This window comes from Mus caroli, unplaced genomic scaffold (assembly GCF_978045245.1).
Source record: "Mus caroli unplaced genomic scaffold, Mus_caroli_1 scaffold_15, whole genome shotgun sequence".
In the NCBI taxonomy this organism is placed as follows: Eukaryota; Metazoa; Chordata; class Mammalia; order Rodentia; family Muridae; genus Mus; species Mus caroli.
Window position 1 is genome coordinate 92,559,965 of NW_028227270.1, and position 20,496 is coordinate 92,580,460.

General features: G+C 40.3%; 1 long non-coding RNA gene across 1 annotated transcript in view; it reads left to right on the top strand.

Annotated features, from left to right (window-relative positions):
* LOC147001035 (uncharacterized) overlaps nt 1-20,496 on the top strand; it is a 164,463-nt gene that overhangs the window by 100,297 nt on the left and 43,670 nt on the right. The window contains exon 5 of the long non-coding RNA XR_015045355.1: nt 11,924-12,026. This is a non-coding gene — a long non-coding RNA (uncharacterized LOC147001035). The remainder of the gene's footprint in view (nt 1-11,923; nt 12,027-20,496) is intronic.

Here is a 20,496-nt window from a genome sequence, read left to right on the forward strand (position 1 = left end):
AAGGCTTCAAAAGCATATATCATTGACTTTGATGAGAACCTCATGTTAGGTAATATCATAGTGACATGCAAGAGAGGTTATTTAGAGAGACAGAAGTCAGAGAGTCACAGTCTCTGGTCTTGTGGCTTCCCATTTGATCCTACATATAAACGTCTTGAGACCTCTTACTATAGGACATTGAAGGCTATACTCTTGACCCATAGACCCTTGGGGCACACAACCAGGACATATGCAAGTTACAGTAATTATAATATGAGTAAATATACATTTTATTAATTACCTATTATACATAATGAGTTAATATTATGTTAAAATGAGCAAACTGTAGTACATTATTGGAATTTAGGGAATGATGGTGTGGTTTGTGGCATAGAATGCCTAGTCATAGTGATGGCTATATTGAAATGTCATGGAGGAAGGATTGCTAGAAGGAAACCAAATGTAAGAACTGGGTGCATGAGGAGGAAGATATAAGTGTCCTGTAAATGGTTTGGCTAAATGAAGTGGAACTGGAAAGCAATGCTACCCTTACCCTCCCTCAAACTTGATCTACTTCAAGTCGCCTGTATCGCTTGCTCTTTGAGTAGGTTATGAACCAATGGAAGAACCATCCAGAAAGACTTAGTATCTTTTCTCGGCATTACTTTTAGTAAAGAACTTATAAAATGATTCATTATGAACATTGGGGTCTGTGGCAAGGCATCATGAAGCAGATTCAGACCCATTCATCCAGCTGCTGGAGAGTCTGCAGGTCACTTTGGGGGTTATGCCAGCAAGTGAAGGAAACAGGTGTTAGTAAGTAGGGAAGTGAGACAGACAGACAGACAGAGAAGAAACCTTCATTCCACAGATTGAATGCCAAATTCATGTCTTCAGTTGCTAAGGTAGTGCTGTTTATTCTGTTTTAATTTGTTTACATTTAGTGTGTGCATGTGTGTGTGTGCGTGTGTGCATGGGTGGAGATTACTTCTCTTCCACTGTGTGGGTACTGGAGATCTGTCAAGCTTGGCAACAAGGGCCAAGTGTGTTGAACTATGTTGCCTGCCTGAACTGCCTATCTTTGTATCCAGAGAGCCAGCCTTATGTCAGGTTCAGATTAAGGGACTAATATCCCCCAGTTTCTTCTATGGTCAGCACATATTTACAGGAAAAGAAGTTAAGGTAAATGCCCTCAAGATCTCTTTTAGTTTAATAAAAGGTAAAATTGGTAAGGCCTTTAAAAATAGACTTGAAAAGTTGACCTATTGGTAGTTATCCTTGTATAGAACAAACAGGGATAAAACAATGATAGCATACAGGAAAGCACATTTTAACATTCTGGGCAAAACCTCCCTACAATATTCAGCCATATTTCTGAACATGTAGAATGTATTAGTGAGACTAAAATAAAATTGGAGAGTCTCATTTTCTTTATCAAATAATAGAATCCACAGTAAATTTTATTGAATTTTGCGTATGTTTCTGTATGTGGCTGTATGCATGCATACACATTTTATTACATATATGAGAACATGTTGTATCTTACATGTTATGCACATAGTAAGAGCTCTTTCAGAATGTGTTGTGGTACTAACTTCACATGAACCAAATTTCTCCCACTGCTGTGGAGGAGAACACAGATACGGACATTTAGACCTGTATCATCACTGAAAAAGGGACCAAGGCTACTGTGGACAGCCTCGACTTCAGCACACTGACTAGAAACTGGACTAAGTTTTCAGTTCACACCGTCGCTTCAATCTTACGTTATCATCTCAGTCAGCAAAATCCCACCCCTTCCTGAAGGACCAAGGCAGACAAGGATGTGGTGACTTTTGTTGTTTTCTTTTTCTTCACTAAACGATTAAAAGCACTGAACTTGAGCATGTTGAATTATCTGCCATCAGATTATAGCTGCCTAAGGAAAATGATACAAGAAAGTTTAGAGGACACACAAAAACATGCAAGATAGGGATATTGAGTATGAATCATAAAGACTAAGAAGGAGATTGGAAGGGACACATGATAAGAGATAGCAGAAAGTAGTCCTGAGTCTCAGAGCTTTCCTTAAATGACACCTTTTGTTGAATTAAATTGCATTTATTTGACAACAAAATAACTTTTTTGAATGTGTTATTTTAAGAGAGGATTTTAAAAATGATTAATAAGATAAAGTAAATTCCATCTGTCTTTTTTTTTCTACAAAGTGTAAACTAAGGATTTTAAACTTTAGGTTTATTATGTGGCTTCTTTCTGTTTTGTCCTGGGAAGCAGAGAAAGCCACAATGCATTCCATGTTCCAAGTGACTCTAGAGTATCAAAGTGTTAAAGCACATGCAGATTAACATACGGAGAACCTCTGCAAGGAAAGTGACAGTGTCACATCTGCCCGTGACTCCATAGATATGTCAATATGAGAATCAAAACTGTGATTGTTTCCTGGATTTCCCAGCTATAGTTATTGCTTGTCTAACATTGTCACTTCACTTCCCTGTAGGAGACAGAGGGGACTTAGGGCCTGCTAAGTTTTACTTCTAATGAGCTGGACCGTAAGGTCTTCTCAGTTCTCTTTTCAATAACAAATCTATGCAATGTCACAGAGTAGCATTAAAGAGAGAGCGGTGGAGGAAGTTTTGCATTGCAGCCACAGCTGTGTTGCATTAGCTCTATGGCAGCAAGGGTGCACCTCTTACTTAGATCCCAGGGATGCAGCAGTGTTGCTAGGGACTCAGGCTTTTTGCTCTTTCAGCTGTGTTTAACGAGCTTCTTGGGTATTAGCTGCCAACTTTCCACCATCCCAACAAGAACAGCTATTACTTTATCCTCACTTGTCGAATGAGAAAACTTAGCCCTGGACAAGGCCTTGGCTAGTAAAAGAGGCACATCCCTCACAGAAACAGAGCCAGCATTTGAACCTACGCAACTTGTTCAAGAGTTTTCTCAAGTGTTTTTGCAAGAACACATTTGGATGGTCATGGAGCTGTGTCCCTGAATGGTAATTACAATTTTGAAATGGTGCAGCTAACTGCTTTTATAGTGTCTTAGCCATTGTGTAGTGGCTGCATATTGGATGTTCTTTTCATCTGGAAAGTCTAGTTTTTTGGCACACCAGCCATCTACTAAGAACACTGCAATGCATATCCTACAATAATCTCAATTCTGAGCATTTTCAATGCCATTCTGTTCATTTATATTGCATTCTATCCTGGTCTCAAATCTAAGCATTTTGTTAGATATCATGCTAGTAAGTTGTTTCATATTCTGTCTAGGTGTAGAGCACTCTATTGGTGTATGGTGAAATTTTCTTTTAGGTCTTGAATTCTGCTGGAATGTGTGCACTTTCAGTTACCTGTGATTTTTTTTTCACTAATATTGGATGCTGCCAGGTTTCCTTGTTTCCTCCACAGGAAGCTATTCTCTAGTGGCTGTTACGTATTGCTTGTGAAGTGTCATTGCGTGCTTCTTAAAAGATAGGAACCATATGAACATGCTGGAGGGTGGTTACAGTGAGTCTTGTGCCTGTACTCATAACATCTCTGACTGGAGGGGTTGGCATGAAGAAGGCATGAACCCTATGATTGCACACATTGAAACCCAGGACTCTTACTTCTTTTAAAGAGCTCAGCATGTCGCTTACTCCATTCATACTTGCGTTCTTATTCTCAAGGGATCCATGTTTGGCGATCTGAGTTGATCATGGTCTTTAGGTTCCAGCCTAGGCTAGAAGCTTTTAAGACAATAAAAGTGCCCAGGTCAGTGTTGTTGTCAGCTTCTAATTTCACACTGAAAGTCAGGCAGGACATTCACACACCCTTTGGGTAGCTATAATACACATGGTCCAATTCATCTACTTGTAGATGTCCACATATGTGCTGGAGCAAAAAATGTTGTTTTAGGTACCGTATCAACACTAAGGCCTTAGAGAATGTTCTCAGCCAGGCCCTCACTTCATTGTTAGATGGAGAAACAGGTTTACAGACCTCAGTCAGGGGTTCTTAAGGTATTTCACTGTGGTCTTTTTCTCATGTGACTCCATTTACATAGAAATGGAAAATAGGTGTGCAATGTGAAGAGCACCCCTGATATGTGGTTGGTGCCACTAGTGCACAAATCAAACATATACCAATAAGAAATAACTAAGAAGTCGATCTTAACATGATTCTTTAGTCTATATATTATTTTACCATTTTAAAGATAAACACAATTTTTCACCTAATGAGATATCTGTGCTTCTTTAGTTTTGCATAATAACTTAAATCTTGAGGCTGAAGAGACGGCTCAATGGTGAATTAAGAGCACTCTTCAAGAGGACCTGCATTCAGTTCCCAGCCCCCACACTTACAACCATCAGTAATTTCAGTTCTACCCTCTTCTGGCCTTTGAGGACACACATGTGGTGCAGAGTCATACATGCAGACAAAACACCTAGACACATCATTGTTGTCGTCATCATCAATTACAACATTTTAAAAGAGAAATAAATCTTGGCTGAGCATTTGATACTGTAGGATGAGCATCTCCCACATTTTCCTGAGTTGGTTGGTACTTAGTTTTGCATTTATCAATGCCTGGTGCATCCCACATGAGTATGTAATCCTAATTTCCACAAATTGTTGGAAATTCTATCCTTATCCCAATTCAGAAGTCAGTGAGTGATTTTTACAAAAGTCATGTCGTACCTCAAATGTCAGTTTTACAAAAGGCTTATTCTATATTTAATTCTGTGTGTTTTATCATGGTTATATAAATTCTATATTTAATTCTGTGTTTTTGATGATGGTTATATATATGCTCAGCACCCTTAGTGGCTAGAGCCATTAGTTTCAATGGAGCTGGAGTTACAGGCAGTTATAAACTGCCTGATGTGTGTGCTGGGAATTGAACCAGGGTCCTCTGAGAGAACAATATGCACTCTTAGCTGAGCTATCACTCCCAACCCTCAAACATCAATCTTTCAAATAAAATGTTCTAGCATTGTCAAACCCAAAGGTGTATTAATTCGGTACTTACATGCTGAGAAGTGACAGTAGGAAGATATGGAAGTCTTTGGTTTTTTGACTTTTTTTTTTAAATAATTAAATCATTTTGTTTCTTTAAGATTAGGAAACTTTGTATGTTTATTAAAAAACACTAGTTCATAGCATTTAGTACATAGCATTCAGCTGTTTGGAATCTGGGCTGAGGTGTTTCAGGTAGCTTTTGTTGTCTGTGGTGTGCATAATCTAGAGTGAATATGTTTTGTGTATTCAGAGCAGAGACTTCAGTGAAGTCATGTGATACACCATATTACTAGAAACACCTTGGATTCTGGATTCATTTTTGAATGGTGTATATTCAGTACACTTAACTGTTACCAGACTTTTTATGACTCTCAAAATTAGTCGTCTAATCCCTTCTCAGGTCAAAGCCCATAGTTTATGAAGCTGTTACTTGACAAACAAGCCTGTTTTGTTTGTTTGTTGTTTGTCTTTACTTTCAAAGCATAGGAAAGCGGTTACCCCTTGGGATGAGGATAACTCTAAAACAAATGCAGTACCACAGTTTCATCTCATTATGGATAGAAGGTCCCATCTTTAGTTAACGCCCACTTCCTCTATACTCCAGAACCTCCCAGCATTACTCAGAGATTGGAGCAGTGACAGAAGAGAATGGATTTTAGACAGAATCTCTGGGTGGGGTCCTGTGATGCTCTCTGCTCCTTTGCTACCATGGTTTGATGTGGAGTACATATTTACTGGGAAGAGAAGATGTCTTTATGTGTAAGTCTCACTGGAATAGGGCAGCAGCTTTTATTTTAAATGCTGAAGGAAGAAACCTACTAAAATGGTTGGAGGTGGACTTTGAAGAATCAGTGAAATGCAGGAGACAGTAAAATGCATGTAATTAAACAAAGGGTAGGTGAGCTTCACTAGAGGCAAGATTTTCTGGATAAAGAATACTATGATATAAAACGTAGCATAAATGAGAACTGATGGTATTCTTGAATATTATTAAGTACAATTTGGAGTCACATTGCTTTTTTTTTTTTTTTTTAGTCTTTGAGAAAAGGTTTCTTGTAGCCTAGACCGGCCTTGAAGTCATTGTTTAACTAAAGATGTCCTTAACTTTTTGATCTTCCTCTCTCTGTCTTCGTAAACTGGGATTACAGGTATTCTTCATCATGCCCAATTTTATGCTGTGCTTTGGCTCAAAGCTCGGGGTGTAATAAGAGCTGGTCAGACACTCTACCAACTGAATCACACTCCTAGATCAGACTGTCAAATTATTTTGTCATTGTTATTGTTTTTAATTTAAATACAAGTATTTATGATACATGTATGGATGTGCATACATGCCTGCATGTATATGCACCACATTTGTGCCTGATTTCAGTTTGTGCTATCTCTTGTACTATAATATGGATTATTTCCATCCTAGGGTACACACAGACAGGTCCCAGGGTACTTGCTTTCTCCGTATCAGTGATTGGAGAGTATAGGCTCACACTGTGCTGTGCAGGGGGAGCAGAAAGCAATGTTTTAAAAGGTGACAGTAAGAGGCAGAAAGTAGGGCTTCAGGGCTTCAGGTTTTTTTTTTTTATCACTTAAATCTTCCTCCAGCTTTCTATGGACACAGTATAGGTCTGGGCAGCCTTAAAAGATGGACCAGTCTCAATTGTTCATGTCGTCTTGAAGGTGTTGCTAGGAACTCCCTAACAAACAAAACAGAACAAAAATAAAAACATGAAAGCTAAGCAGAGCAGTTGAAGTATGTTTTCCTTGTTGATTATATTGATCAACTATATTAATATTTTTCCCACTTTATATATAATGGTCCTTTATATATAACAATACATTTTATATATTAAATAACACTATAATAGGATTTGATAAGTTGTAACGTAAGATCAAAAGGGAAAAACCTGAAGATACAATACCCTCCCCTGGAACAAAGAATATTTTTAATCACTTTTTCTAACTAGGTAATTATGAAAAGTTTATTCAGTGGCCTCTCATTCCTATTGACAATGGTAATGGCATTAAAAAGCAAGTCAAACTTTTATGATCATTACCCAAAAGACCAGCACCTGCTGGATTATTTTGTAATACAAAGAGAATTGAGTTCACAGATCTACTACAGGGTGAAGGAGGAGCAGCAGCAGCCACCGCCTCCGCCAATCTACAACTATGAGTTGAAATTAGGAAAATAAAGGATTATATCATTCTTCATGACTTGTATGTCCTTTTGACCCCACCTCACCTTTACTTTTCTAAATTTTTAGACTTTAGCCACATATATACCTGCATTGTTTATCTTAACACTAGTTTTTCCAGAAATGTTACTATCAGTGGTATGTGGTAAGGGAGAAATTCCATAGCCACCTACATTTCCTCCAACATTGTCAATCATGGGACAGTACTGAAGGAAGGGTTGACTGGAACCTGGCATAGCCCATAAGGACATGATGTGATAGGGAGGGTCCCACTACTCTGGTAGATGTGCATAAGGCTTTGAATTATGTTCCCACCATCCTGCTCTGGAAAGCCCATTCCTAAGTTTGTTTGGGTAGAACCGTGTGGTATGTCTAATCCTTCTATTTTGTGTGGTCGACTTTCAGATCATCAAAGGACCATGGACATTTGTACCTAAGAATTGTTTCTTCCTCTCACCACATTTGAAAGAAATTAGATGGAAAAGAGTTCCATTTCAGAAGATGCTCAATTGCCTTCATTGTTTTTCCATGTCTACATTTAAGACTACTTTCTTCTCTACATTTTTAAATGCGAGTCAAAGAAATATGTCTTAGTTAAACCTAACAGAAAAAATAGATCGAGAGAAATTCTAGAAGAATTAGTAGGTTAATAAACTGTTAATTATAAATTCCTTAGTTCTAATCCATTCTTTACAAATATAGCTTAAAACCTTAAAAAACAAAGATTAAAATTTATTTTGGGAGAGGGATCAACTGTGTTATAGTTGAATTTTAGAACTTATAGTACAATTTCTATTCTTTGAGAAATTTATATAATTTTTAAACCATATTTACCCCTATTCCTCGCCTTAACTTTTCCCAGATCCACCTCTATCTTCCTAGTCACCCCACTCTGATGTCTTTTTTTTGTTTGTTTGTTTTAAATTTAAGAACTTACCAACTCCAATTTGTACTGTCCATGTACTTTTGGGTATGGGGTCATCCAATGGAATGTGCTCAACCTCCCCTTAAAGAAACATGACTCTCCCTCCTCCAAAAAGTAGCAACTATGCACAGTTCCATGGGTAGCTGTAGGGGGTCATAAGCCACGCCCTACTTCCTGTTAGAATGTTATCTGACTTGATTTTGTACAAGAAAACACAGCTAGTTCCTGTGTCCAAGGTGGTCCTTCCATGTCCAGAAGACAGCATTTTGTTCAGATTCATCCTAAGTCTGCCTCTTAAAATCTTTCTGTCCCTTCTTCTTTGATGGTCCCTGACTCTTGGGGAGGTGATGTGATCTACATGTATTATTTTAGCAGATCATTCCACAGTCATTTATTCTCTGCACCTTGACTAGTTATAAATTTCTGAGTTAATCGTCTACTACAAAAAGAATGTTCTCTGTTGTGGTCTTAGAGCTGGGCTAACCTATGTGTAGAATGAAATACAAGTTTAGAGGGTAACTTGGTATTATGTCAATTTAGCAAAACAAAGGCTTATCCCTGGGGCTTGTGAACTCCCCAACTATGAGTTGTTAACCAGATTTACAGTATTGGGTTTTCGTATGGAATGGGGCTTAAATTCAAATCAGAATGTGGTTGGTTACTTCCATAGTTTTTATGCCACTATTGCGCCTGTGAACATACCTTGCCATGCCTTTTATGTGGGGATAGGGATGACAAAGTAGGATGTTGGGGAGTAAGAATATGTAACCCTAAGGATGTTTAAAAGCAATTTAGGATATTTATATTCACATAAAAAGTTTAATTTGAGTGATTCTATTTAGATGGTTATGATCATCCCAGAAAGTCATAGATTATCATATAAAAAGCCCAGTGCTGATCTGGGATGTCTGCTCTCAGTTTGTTGCTTATAGGTGTCCCAGATTTCTCTTAAAACAGTGCAGCCTATTGCCTTTGCTCTTGTTTGTCCACCAAAACGTGAAAGTAAGACCCCATTTGTAAAGACAAGACACACATTAGTCTTAGGGCATGGGTCCCTCATGGGAGGCTCCCTTCTTACTGCTTCGCTCTCAGGTGCTTGCTATACAGGTCAATGGGAGGGCAAAATCCTAAACAGTCTATTCGGTTGTTAAACCTGTAAACTGTAAAACATCAAAATGTCTTTTAAAATGGTGTCATACTTGCCAAGTGCACGTCTCAGATTTCTCCTGTAATTCTCTGAAACAGATTTAGAGCAAAATGAGGGGAAATCGGAGGGAAAAAATAGGATGATAAACTCTGATTTAAATCCTGAATTTATCGAAATAATTATGCATTTAGTCTACATTTTAAGCAGATAATCATCAGTTTCAGGAGAACCATTTTAAAAACTAAGCTTTTTGGGAGTGGCTTTCCCCAGCCTTTCTTTAGCATGCTCATTCCTTTCCTTGGTCACCCTACATGGTCAAGATTTCTTTATATCAACATGGGATCTCTCTTTAAGCTGTCCTTAGAAAGTCATGTGTGCTGCCATTCTCTTTGGGTTTGTTTGTGTCTGGTCCTCTTGGAGATTTTCAAAATAATCAAAAAACACTTATGTCATAGACAGTGTTTACTGTCTTTAACAATAGTTTACTTTAAAAAATAAGTGGTGTGTTGGAACGTGTGTATGAGAACCAATATGGATAGTAGTAGCAGACTGAGTGTGAGACACTGTAGTCATCCTGCTTGGATCTAGATCCTGGCTCTGCCATGCTCTGTGTGTGTAGCCTTAGATGACTTGGGCTAGCCTTGCTTTATGTTTCTGTAAGATAAAATCGGTGATGATATTAACTGGTGTGTGTGTGTGTGTGTGTGTGTGTGTGTTTGTGTGGTTGAATTTATGAGCTTAAAATAGGATTATTTCATATATATTAAGTGTTGAAGTTATTATTTACCACATAAATTTGTGAAGAGCATTAAACCTTTATTTTGGGGTCATAGTTCTTTTAAAAAGAATTTTCAGTTTTCCTCTGTGACTTTGAGGAAATAAAGGCTGGGCTGTACTCTTTCATTTCCAACATAGCCATTGAGACATCTCACTTGGCATATAGGACCCAATTGGTCGATGTTTTCAGATGTTTGCAGAATCCGTATCATTTAACATCAATTACTACCAAGCTCCAGTTTGTCTGTCTATTTTGATGGTCTTAGAGATGCCTCTGGCTTCATATTATCTAATAGAAGCCTGAAGGCCACCAAGGAGATCATTTGGTTTGCTTTCTTAGCTTCAGAAATCTTGTAAGGCTTTGACATGCAGCCTTGCAGTGTGTGTGGTTCTGGTCCTACTATGAGCATGGATGATGTCCCTCTTATTATAGTTATTAGTGAGAAGGCATAAATCTCAGATCTTACAGACTCATTAAGGACTTTGCTCTTTCCTTCCCTTTCCTTCTTCCCTCCCTCTCTCCCTCCCTCCCTCTCTCCCTCCCTTCCTCTTTCCCTCCCCCCTCCTCCCTCCCTTCCTTCTCCCCTTTCTTTTTTGGACATAATGTCAACAAAACGATCTGATTTGTTAACCATAATTTTTGTACATAGTCAAAGTCTATAGAACTATTACTGCTGCCAGTGGCCTTGTAATGAACACTGGGATGCGTTTAAATGGCTTTTGGTAGCTGGATGTTTGTCTTTGGAGTGGGTCAAGAACTATCATTCCTGTATAAATCCAGTCTCATCTCTGGAGTGTATCCAACTTCATCGGTTTGGAAAATTTCCTGATAGTATGTTGCTAAAATCAAAAGCTATGCTGTATGGTCAAGAGATCTCTAAATGTCCTTAGCCTCTACCCCTGAAGTCTTTCTCTAAATGGGCTCTCTGAGCTTACCAGCTTATTCTGTCTACTTTGTCTGGATAAAGAGCTCCTAACCCACCTTGAATCTTACTGCTTACACATGGCCGTAGCCTCTGCCTCTGCCATGGTTCTGCCTCTGCCATCCTTGCCTCAAGTTGAAAGGTCTTTGGGAGATTTATTTCCCAAATTAACCTCTCTTTAGTTCATTCTCTTCCCATCCCCTTTCCCTTCTTCCCTTCCTGTCTTCCCTTCATTTTTCTCATCCTTCCCTGTTCTTTCCTGCTTTCTTCTCCTTCCACCCATTTCCTCCTTCCTTCCTTCACACCCCATGAATCTTTATTTTACTTTAATCCTTTGGAATTGACTGCATACTTTGCTTATATAGGTCCCTCCTAGTCTCTAATTTTCAACTCAAGCATTTCATCTCCCTCTTACATGTCCAGTGAAAGACTCATAACACTGTCCTCTATGTCTCTCATTTCTTGCCTTGTATGACTACTTAAACTCTCATGTGAGCATTCTATAACTTCTTGAATGCATAATCCAGCCCCCCTCTTCCAGAAAATCCTTTGGAAGGCTGAGGCCAAATTATCTCTGCTCAGTTAACTTCTTTAAAAATGCCACCATTATGCAAGTCTAGAGGTGATTCTAAATCCAGTCAAGTTGACATGATTGACAAGATTAGTTGTCATAGGGTTTGAATAAGTCTTTCCAACATGATTAGTACATCTTGTTTCCCTGAAAAATGTATCTTTATTAATTTTTCTCTGATTTTTAAATCTAAGTGATCCAGGTCTATGAACACGGATTTGGTTTTCTCCTTTAGAAATCTGTACTTGCTTCCCTAGTCACATCTATCTTAGCATCCTTGGTACCTTATGATTGTGATGCTTTCTTTACAACCAAGCCATTTCCTGAGGTCACAACTGAATACCTTGTCACCTGTCTTTAGTCCATAGGTGGTGGTTTTCATTGTCTTATCAACATGGTTTTTCTCTAGGAGGAGGAGGAGGAGGAGAAAGTAAGACAGAGGGGGACAAGAGGATCAAGAGGGCACGTGGCTGAGGAGGAGGAGAACAACAACAACAACAAGAAGCTTGGTGGTAAGATCCATCTGCCCCTGAGTGTTCCTTCCTTTTCTTTCTTTGTTTCTTTCCCCTAAAATACATTTTTACTTTATTGCATTGACAGATGGGTTCTCATGTTCTCAGGCTGGTCGTTAGCTTGCTAGGCTAGCTGAGGATGATTTTGAACTGCTGACTCCTCCCTTCAGCTACCAAGTGCTGTGATTGCATGCTTATCCATGTACAGTTTAAGCAGTGCTGTGGTTCAAACCCAGGCCTTTGTGCATGTCAGGCAAGTATTGTACCAACTGAGATACATCTTAGAAATGTCTAGGGCATTTGTTTGAAGCTAGAGGAGATGGGAAGTTTTTCTTATATGTGGGTGGTTAAGTGTAATTTAAATACAGCTTAAATATTACACTTTGAGTTTATTAAAATTTCAAGGTCCTTTTTCATAGTGATGAATCAGAAGGAAGATGATGAGAGAATTCATAGCAGATGAGTTGTTCAATATTCAAACATTTATGACACTCTGTAGAATTTCAGATCCTAACATACTGTAGCTGTCACTCCTGTCTACACATTATAATCTGCACAGCAAGAGACAGACTCTCTTTGTGTGTTCTACTGGACCCTTCCATTTGAGCTTAGTATTTCAAAGACTGTTGGCATTATGTATATCCTGTCCCAGATATGATCAGTTGTCCTTCCCGATTCCCAAATTGCCCCATTCTCCAAAGCCTTCTCTAGTCCATCTCCATGTTTCTGTCTTTACATTTGTCTTTTATCAGTTTCCCTTTGCTGGCTTGCTCCTCTCAGTTGGTTGGTACTCCTTCTTGTTTCCATCGTTGTGAAATGAGCCTAATCATGTTTGTTCACTTGTTGTCTTAAAGCATGTGCCAGCCTTTCTTAGCATTTCATAATCTGTGTGCTTTATTTCTAGAATATTCCAACTCCTGTGTTCTTAGTATCTCTGATTAGATGATCTAGCCCTAGTGCTAGGTCTTGAGCTAGCTCTGTTGAGATGGATCCATTTAAATATTTTCCATCTCTCTCACCACTTCTTCTCCTCTCATCCAACTTTCAGTCTAAGTGTAGCAACTGGTCTGTACCAGTAATCTAGTGTGCCCCTGATGACCTTTGAGCTTTTGTGTGTCTTTTGTTTTCACCACTACTCGGACCCAGGCCTTTTCTGTGCCGTCCTACTCTGGCCGTTGTTCAACACTCTTCCTGTTCATTTGTGTTAACCTGACTGGTTTTCGGTTGAGTTCCTATTTCTCAGATCTGAGGAGCTGTTCTGTTTGGTCTCAACTTAAGCTTCAATGTCTTGACAATTGGTATATTTTACTATCTGACCAAGACTGGTGATTGTTGATGGTAGCCCCTAAGATCACTCAGGAGATGACTCTTTGCTTATTTTGTATGTTAATTTTTTATAGCTATCTGACAAGTTAACATAGATCTGATTCAAGACCAAGATTATGATGCTGAGGCACTGCAAGTTGTCCTGGGCAAGAGCCCTTTCCCATCTTTCAGATCCCACTGGAAGCTGACAATGGTTAGTGTGTTGCTGAGTCATTTCAAATTCTTGCTCCTGTTGGGTCACTTTGCCTGTGTTTAGTTTGATCACCTACTGCCTGCCTCTTAAAAAAGCACTCTCATGGTATAACTTAGAACTATCTTCGTATCTCAAGATGGCTACATAAATCACACACACAAAGTCTTTACCAAAAAGCCACATTCTATGGAGAGGTGGATACTCAGATAAAATCTTTGCTGTCCACTCTGACTCTATTGAGTTAGGACCAACATGGTAGAAGGAGGAAATAGAGATTTTGCAAATTGTTTTCTGATCTTTTGTGTGCATGGAGAAAATGGGTACAGGTAGCAGGGTGAGGAGAGGGAGCAGTGGGCCCTGGCTTGAGACAAACATCAGATTGGTGGGGACCGAGTTGTGAAGGCCATTCTGGAGAAGTCAGAAATGTGGTAGGAATTGAGCTAGAGAAGACAGAGGGCAAGCCATGCTCACTTAGGATTCATCAATGGCCATTAGCTTCTAGGAGTGGCAGAAAGACTCACGTAAGAGGATAAAACATGACACTGCAAGCTGAGGCACTGCCACGGGGTTACCAGTGATCTCTTTTTATATTATACTGTGTGTGTGTTATTTTTCTTTCTTTTTTATTATTAGATATTTTCTTTATATACATTTCAAATATCAAATGCTGTCCTGAAAGTTCCCTATACTCTCCCTCCCCTACCCACCCATTCCCACTTCTTGGCCCTGGCATTCCCCTGTACTGGGGCATATAAAGTTTGTAAGACTAAGGGGCCTCTCTTCCCAGTGATGGCTGACTAGGCCATCTTCTGCTACATATGCAGCTAGAGACAGAAGCTCTGGGGATACTGGTTAGTTCATATTGTTGTTCCACCTATAGGGTTGCAGACCCCTTCAACTCCTTGGGTGCTTTCTCTAGCTTCTCCATTGGGGGCCTTGGGTTCCATCTTATAGATGACTGTGAGCATCCACTTCTAAATTTGCCAAGCACTGGCATGGCCTCATACAAGGCAGCTATACCAGGGTCCTTTCATCAAAATCTTGCTGGCATATGTAATAGTGTCTGGGTTTGGTAGCTGATTATGGGATGGATCCCTGAGTGGGGTAGTCTCTGGTTAGTCCATCCTTTCATCTTAGCTCCAAACTTTGTCTCTGTAACTCCTTTCATGGGTATTTTGTTCCAGATATTCAAATAACCCTATTAAAAATGGGGTATAGAGCTAAACAAAGAATTCTCAACTGAGGAATACCGAATGGCTCAGAAGCACCTGAAAAAAATGTTCAACATCCTTAATCATCAGGGAAATGCAAATTAAAACAACCTTGAGATTCTACCTTACACCAGTCAGAATGGCTAAGATAAAAAATTCAGGTGACAGCAGATGCTGGAGAGGATGTGGAGAAAGAGGAACACTCCTCCATTGCTGGTGGGATTGCAAGCTTGTACAACCACTCTGGAAGTCAGTCTGGAGGTTCCTCAGAAAATTGGACATAATACTATCAGAAGATCCAGCAATACCTCTCCTGGGCGTATACCCAGAAGAAGTTCTAACTGGTAAGAAGGACACATGCTCCACTATGTTCATGGCAGGCTTATTTATAATAGCCAGAAACTGGAAGAAACCCAGATGTCCCTCAACAGAAGAATGGATTCAGAAAATGTGGTACATTTACACAATGGAGTACTACTCAGCTATTAAAAACAATGAATTTATGAAATTCTTGGACAAATGGATGTATCTGGAGGATATCATCCTTAGTGAGGTAACCCAATCACAAAAGAAGTCATTAGATATTTACTCACTATTAAGTGGATATTAGCCCAGAAACATAGAACACCCAAGATAAAATTTGCAAAAACATAAGAAAATCAAGAAGAGGGAAGACCAATGGGTGTGTTATTTTTCAAGTCTCCTTTCAAAAAAAAAAAAAAAAATCTCCGGGCAGTGGTGGTGCACGCCTTTAATCCCAGCGCTTGGGAAGTAGAGGCAGGTGGATTTCCGAGTTCAAGGCCAGCCTGGTCTACAGAGTTCTAGGACAGCCAGGGCTACACAGAGAAACCCTGTCTCACGGGGGAAAAATAATCTCCTCATGTGGTATTCAATTTCTTACCTTACATTGAAGGCCTCACCGGCGGGCTCCACTGTTTCAGTTAACTAGGTTTTTCCTAAAACTGCACATATGATGACATGGGAGAACTACACATATGATGACATGGGGAACTGCCTTTTCTGTGTCCTAGTGAAATACTGCTGCTTGGCAAGTTTCAAATGTTCTGATGCTTCTCTTAGCCCCGCTCCCTTTCTAGGCAGAGTGAAAACCAATCCCTCCCACCCCCTGCGTTCACCCCAGCTTTCTTTTTATACTTGTCTCAAAATCCTACCAGATTGTCTTAATGTTTTAGTTTGTCAGGGCCTTTGCTAGGCTCTGAGTTTAATGAGAACAAGGACTTGGGTATTATTTATTGTTTTATCTTGGCTTGACACGTAGCTCCTAATAAAAATTTTTTTTCTGTATAATGTTCTTAATCAATTGATCAAAATGTTAGGTTTCAATAATTCTGAACATCTTTAGATATATGTTTATTTAACATCTTCATTCTAATTTCTTTGTAGACCCACAGGTAATCTGAGTATAGCAAGTACAGCGTTTGTTTCCAATATAGATTGATTAAACGGAAATGTCTTTTATACTTTATGTCTCTTCCCTTTCTTTGTTGGGGTGGTGGTGGGGATCACCCTTCCTCTTTGTTGTGGTTTGGCTATAATATGCTTCTCCGCCCCAGACTTATGTGTTTAAAGACTTGGCCCAAACTGATGGAGGATGTGGGACCTTTAGGAAGCGAAGCCAATCTGGAGGGAGTGGGTGGTGGAATGCCTTGTGAGTAGTGACAGGCAGGCCCTCCATCTCCCCCATTCTTGTCTGTTTGTCTGCTCTTCTCTCCTAATTTCCCCAGCCAGCTGAAGGGATGCCTCACTCTTCCCCTCCTCCAGGGCACAGTGATAGGTTGGATACCCTAGGACCCACTATGCCCACCATAAACCTGTTTTTCCTTAGGTTACTTCTCCTTAGGACTTGGTAGTAACATGGAAATCACCCCACACTCCAGACTACTAACTTTATTCTCTAAGAAACTTTTCTAAGCCAGAAGCGCTACTAGGAAGACACCATGTTTCTACTTGTCTCCCTGTCCATCTAGAGTTAAGCAAGAGTTTGGAATTTCATCTCTAAGTATTTTGTGTTGTATGTTGAAACAGGACTGTTTTTCTTTCCTTTTTTTTTTTTTTTAACCCTGGGTGTATTGTTTTGTCTCAAATAGATGTGAATTTCCGAGTTTTCTTCCCTATATAGTCCCTAGGAGCTGGGGACAGGATTGCCTGGCTTTCCCTGATGGCCAGTGTGTGCCTCCAGGGGTATGCTCTGTTGCATAGCTGGCTGGCATGTGTTTCCTGTTTCTGCAGCTGCAAGTCTTTCAGACTCTTGTAGAGAGAGCTGGTATTTTATTACATTGCATGTCTCATATTTATGAGAAACTCAAAGGGCTTTGAGGATTTTCTTTCAGTATCTAATCTTCTCAGGGCTCTCTGAGGTAGGTAGCAGGAAGTGTTATCTCCATTTTGCAGATGTTACAGCAGAGGCAAAGCCCGACCTGATGAAGGTTCCACAAAAAAAATCAAGACAACCAGAGCCTTTCAACCTCCATGCTAGAGATCTTGATGGCAGATGACTTAAATTTAATTTTTAACACCTCTGTCCATTTTGGGTTTGCATGAATTTTTATTGCTGCACCAAGCATTGCAGGTATAATGCTTATTTTTTTTCTTTAAATTTTTTATTACATTTTATTTATTGTGTGCCTGTGCACCTACATGCATATATATGCATGTCCTGACTCCCATTTGGAAATTACAGGATAAGTTTTAGAAGTCAGTTTCCCCATTACAACATATAGGTCCCAGGAATCAAACTTAGGTCATCAGGATTGTTGGCAAGCACCTATACCTGCTGAGCCATCTCTGAGGCCCTGCAATACTAATTTTTCTGTCTACTGTGTTCCTGCTGAAATTCCTCATTTATTGCTCATATACTAATAAGTATGCCTTTTATATGTGTTTGCTTATATAAATAAAAATATATACTCTTAAAATAACTTAAATGTCAGGTTCAGTCAGATGACTGGTTATTTGGTTCTGAGGACTCTATGCAAGTATATATGAAATACAGCCTTATGTCATAGCTGATAATCCAGAGCTTTCTTATATATCCAGCATCCTATGTGTATATTATGTGTAGACAAGAAAACACTAGAAGATGCCATCTGAAATATGAAATGTGTGTGTGTGTGTGTGTGTATACACAATGTACAGGGCATGGTGGTGTATGCCAGTGGTCTCAGCACTGTGGAGGCTGGAGGGCCTAGAGTTTAAAACCAGCCAGGACTACTATACACAAAAACCCCATGTCAGAAAAACAAAGCCACATCCCACATCCTTCAACACCCCACCCCCTCCCCAGTCACACAAGTAAGCAAATGGAAGAAGCAGTATGCACATGGATATCAGATACTGTCAGGCACGTGAAAGAAACATTTCCTTTGGGTAATTCTTTGCCAATGATGGCATCCTGAGGGAGAGCAGATACAGTCACATACATCCCCTGCCACCCCATTGCTAAGATTCTTTTAAAAATTCATTTAGAAATCAATTAATGAAGGTTTATAAATTTATAAAACTGCTAGTGCAGTTTTAAGTCACTGTCTGGTCTTTTATAAGGAGTGCTTGCAGGGGCTTTGTTTCTCTCTTCTGTCTGATTTGGCATGTCTCTCCTTCTTTCACCAAGTGGCAATAATTATGCTCTTGCTCCCAGAAGCCTAGGAACAGGGAGTCTCTGTGGCTTTGGAATTGACTGACCTAGGCTCTTCCTACTATGGGATGGTGAATAGGCAGGTTCAGCTGCTTTAGTGGAGTCGTTGCTGAGGCCTCTGGGTGATTTTCTAAAGCCTGAGAATGGCCACACCTAAATGGAGGTTGGGAATGGCAGTGGTCCTCCCACACCCCCGAGCTCTTCCCTCCATTCTCTGTATTTAAGAGTACCACCCAGCAGCAGTGGCTTTAGCCCTGAAACCATTTGGAACCGCTGGAAGAGAGGCCACCCAGTGCTTCTGTGAGCAGCTGGGGCTGCAGGTCTTCCATTGGCCACACAGGGAATGTTCCCACTTATCTACCCTGAGTATGGGTGGCCTCCATCCTTAGGCTAATGTGATTTCTCACTGTCTGGAGGTGGGTGCTATTGTCTTTTCCAGCTTGTTGTTTGACACTCTTTTCTGAGGCTCCCATCTTCTGATGAGTGGGAGCCGGGTGGGCATTTGCTTTATCAGCTAACTCCCTCTCACTTTAAGGGCTCTGGAGTTGGCTAAAGAGATGATGACAAACCTTCCCCGGCCAGTGGCCATGGATTAGACTGTAAGTAGAGAGAACTGCTTCCTCCAAGTCCACCCAGCCTGAGAAAGATCCTCACCCTGCTTCTTTGTAAGCTGCATTTCCTTCTGCATACGACACTCCCTCTTTATGTCCCCTGGGCTGAGCCACAGGCCTTAGTGTGGCTCGCATTTGATGTCGATAGGCAGAGTTCACACCTGGAGACTGCATGGTTGAACAAGTTGGGGGATGCCGGTTTTGTCTGTCCGCTAGCAAACTGCCATTTCTAATGAACATTTTATGAAGAGGCCTCCTTCTCGCACCTCCCTCGGTTGTGCTAAAAAAGCAATGAAAACATACGAAGAACTGGATTCATGGTGTGTGCACCTGGCCTCTTTGCGAGTCTCTGCAATATGTCACGCGAGTGATACATTTCTAAAGCGCAGACATCAGGCTTGTGCACAGCAGCAGTACAGAGATGCTGGGTTTTCTACCCGATGTGGATCGAAATCCTGGAGTTTTGCGAGATTTGGCAGGCTGAGGCTGGAGTTCAGCTTTCCTTTTAAAAGGACTTTTAAACCATGTCAGTGAGTTCTCAGGGTCAGAATGACAATCAGAAACTCAATTGCAGCAATATATTTTCAGGCAATAAAATAATGTTCTTGGTTTAGGGGGGCAAGTAGGGTTTTTACTAGCTAGGGAATAAGTGATAGTGTGCTAGACAGCATTCCTACTTGGTATCATGTGTGACAACTCCTAAGTAACAGGCACTAATTTGTGCATGGGGAAAACCCAGTGATACTGAGTCCCCTATTTTGTGCAAGTCAGCACTTGCCTTACTAATGAACTCTTGTAATTGATAACATTTGCACTTTCCTCACTGATATTTTAGATTTCAACCAAGATAACAAAAATAGTCCCTGTCTCCCCTTTTAATGTCATTAGTTCATGGAAATGCAACCAAAGAGATGGAAAACAAAATTTTCTCATGTTTTACAACACAGCTCCCCCCGGGCCCCTGAGCCTAATTTGTTCTTAATAATTTTCAAAAGAGACTTTGTCTTACAGCTCCCAGCAGTCTCTGGACTGTCTGAAAGCAAGCTGCAGCCTGGTACAGGAACCCTGCCAATTTTTAGGCAGTGGAAGCCTCTGGAAAAAGTAGATTATTTTCCTCTGCAGTAGGAATGATTTAAGTTTTAGATGTGTTGTGTGCATGTGTGGGTATGGTGTTCATTTGACACAGACATACGTAGCTCCTTCTCAGCTCCCTTGGTTCTGTCTGAGTTCGTTGTGTCTTGAGTGCAGAGTCCTGACAAACAGAGGCTGTGTCTGTGGAGACACTGGACATCCTGCCTAAGCTCCAGCTCTTGTTCCAGGCCTCAGGGGACACAGCCAGACTCGTTTTCCAGCTTGCCCTGCAGCCTCACAGCCCTCACAGATTGACACAGCTGCCTTTCTGTGTGTGTGTGCATATGTGTGTGTGTGTGTGTGTGTGTGTGTGTTTGTGTGTGTGTGTGTGTAGTCTTGCCTCCAG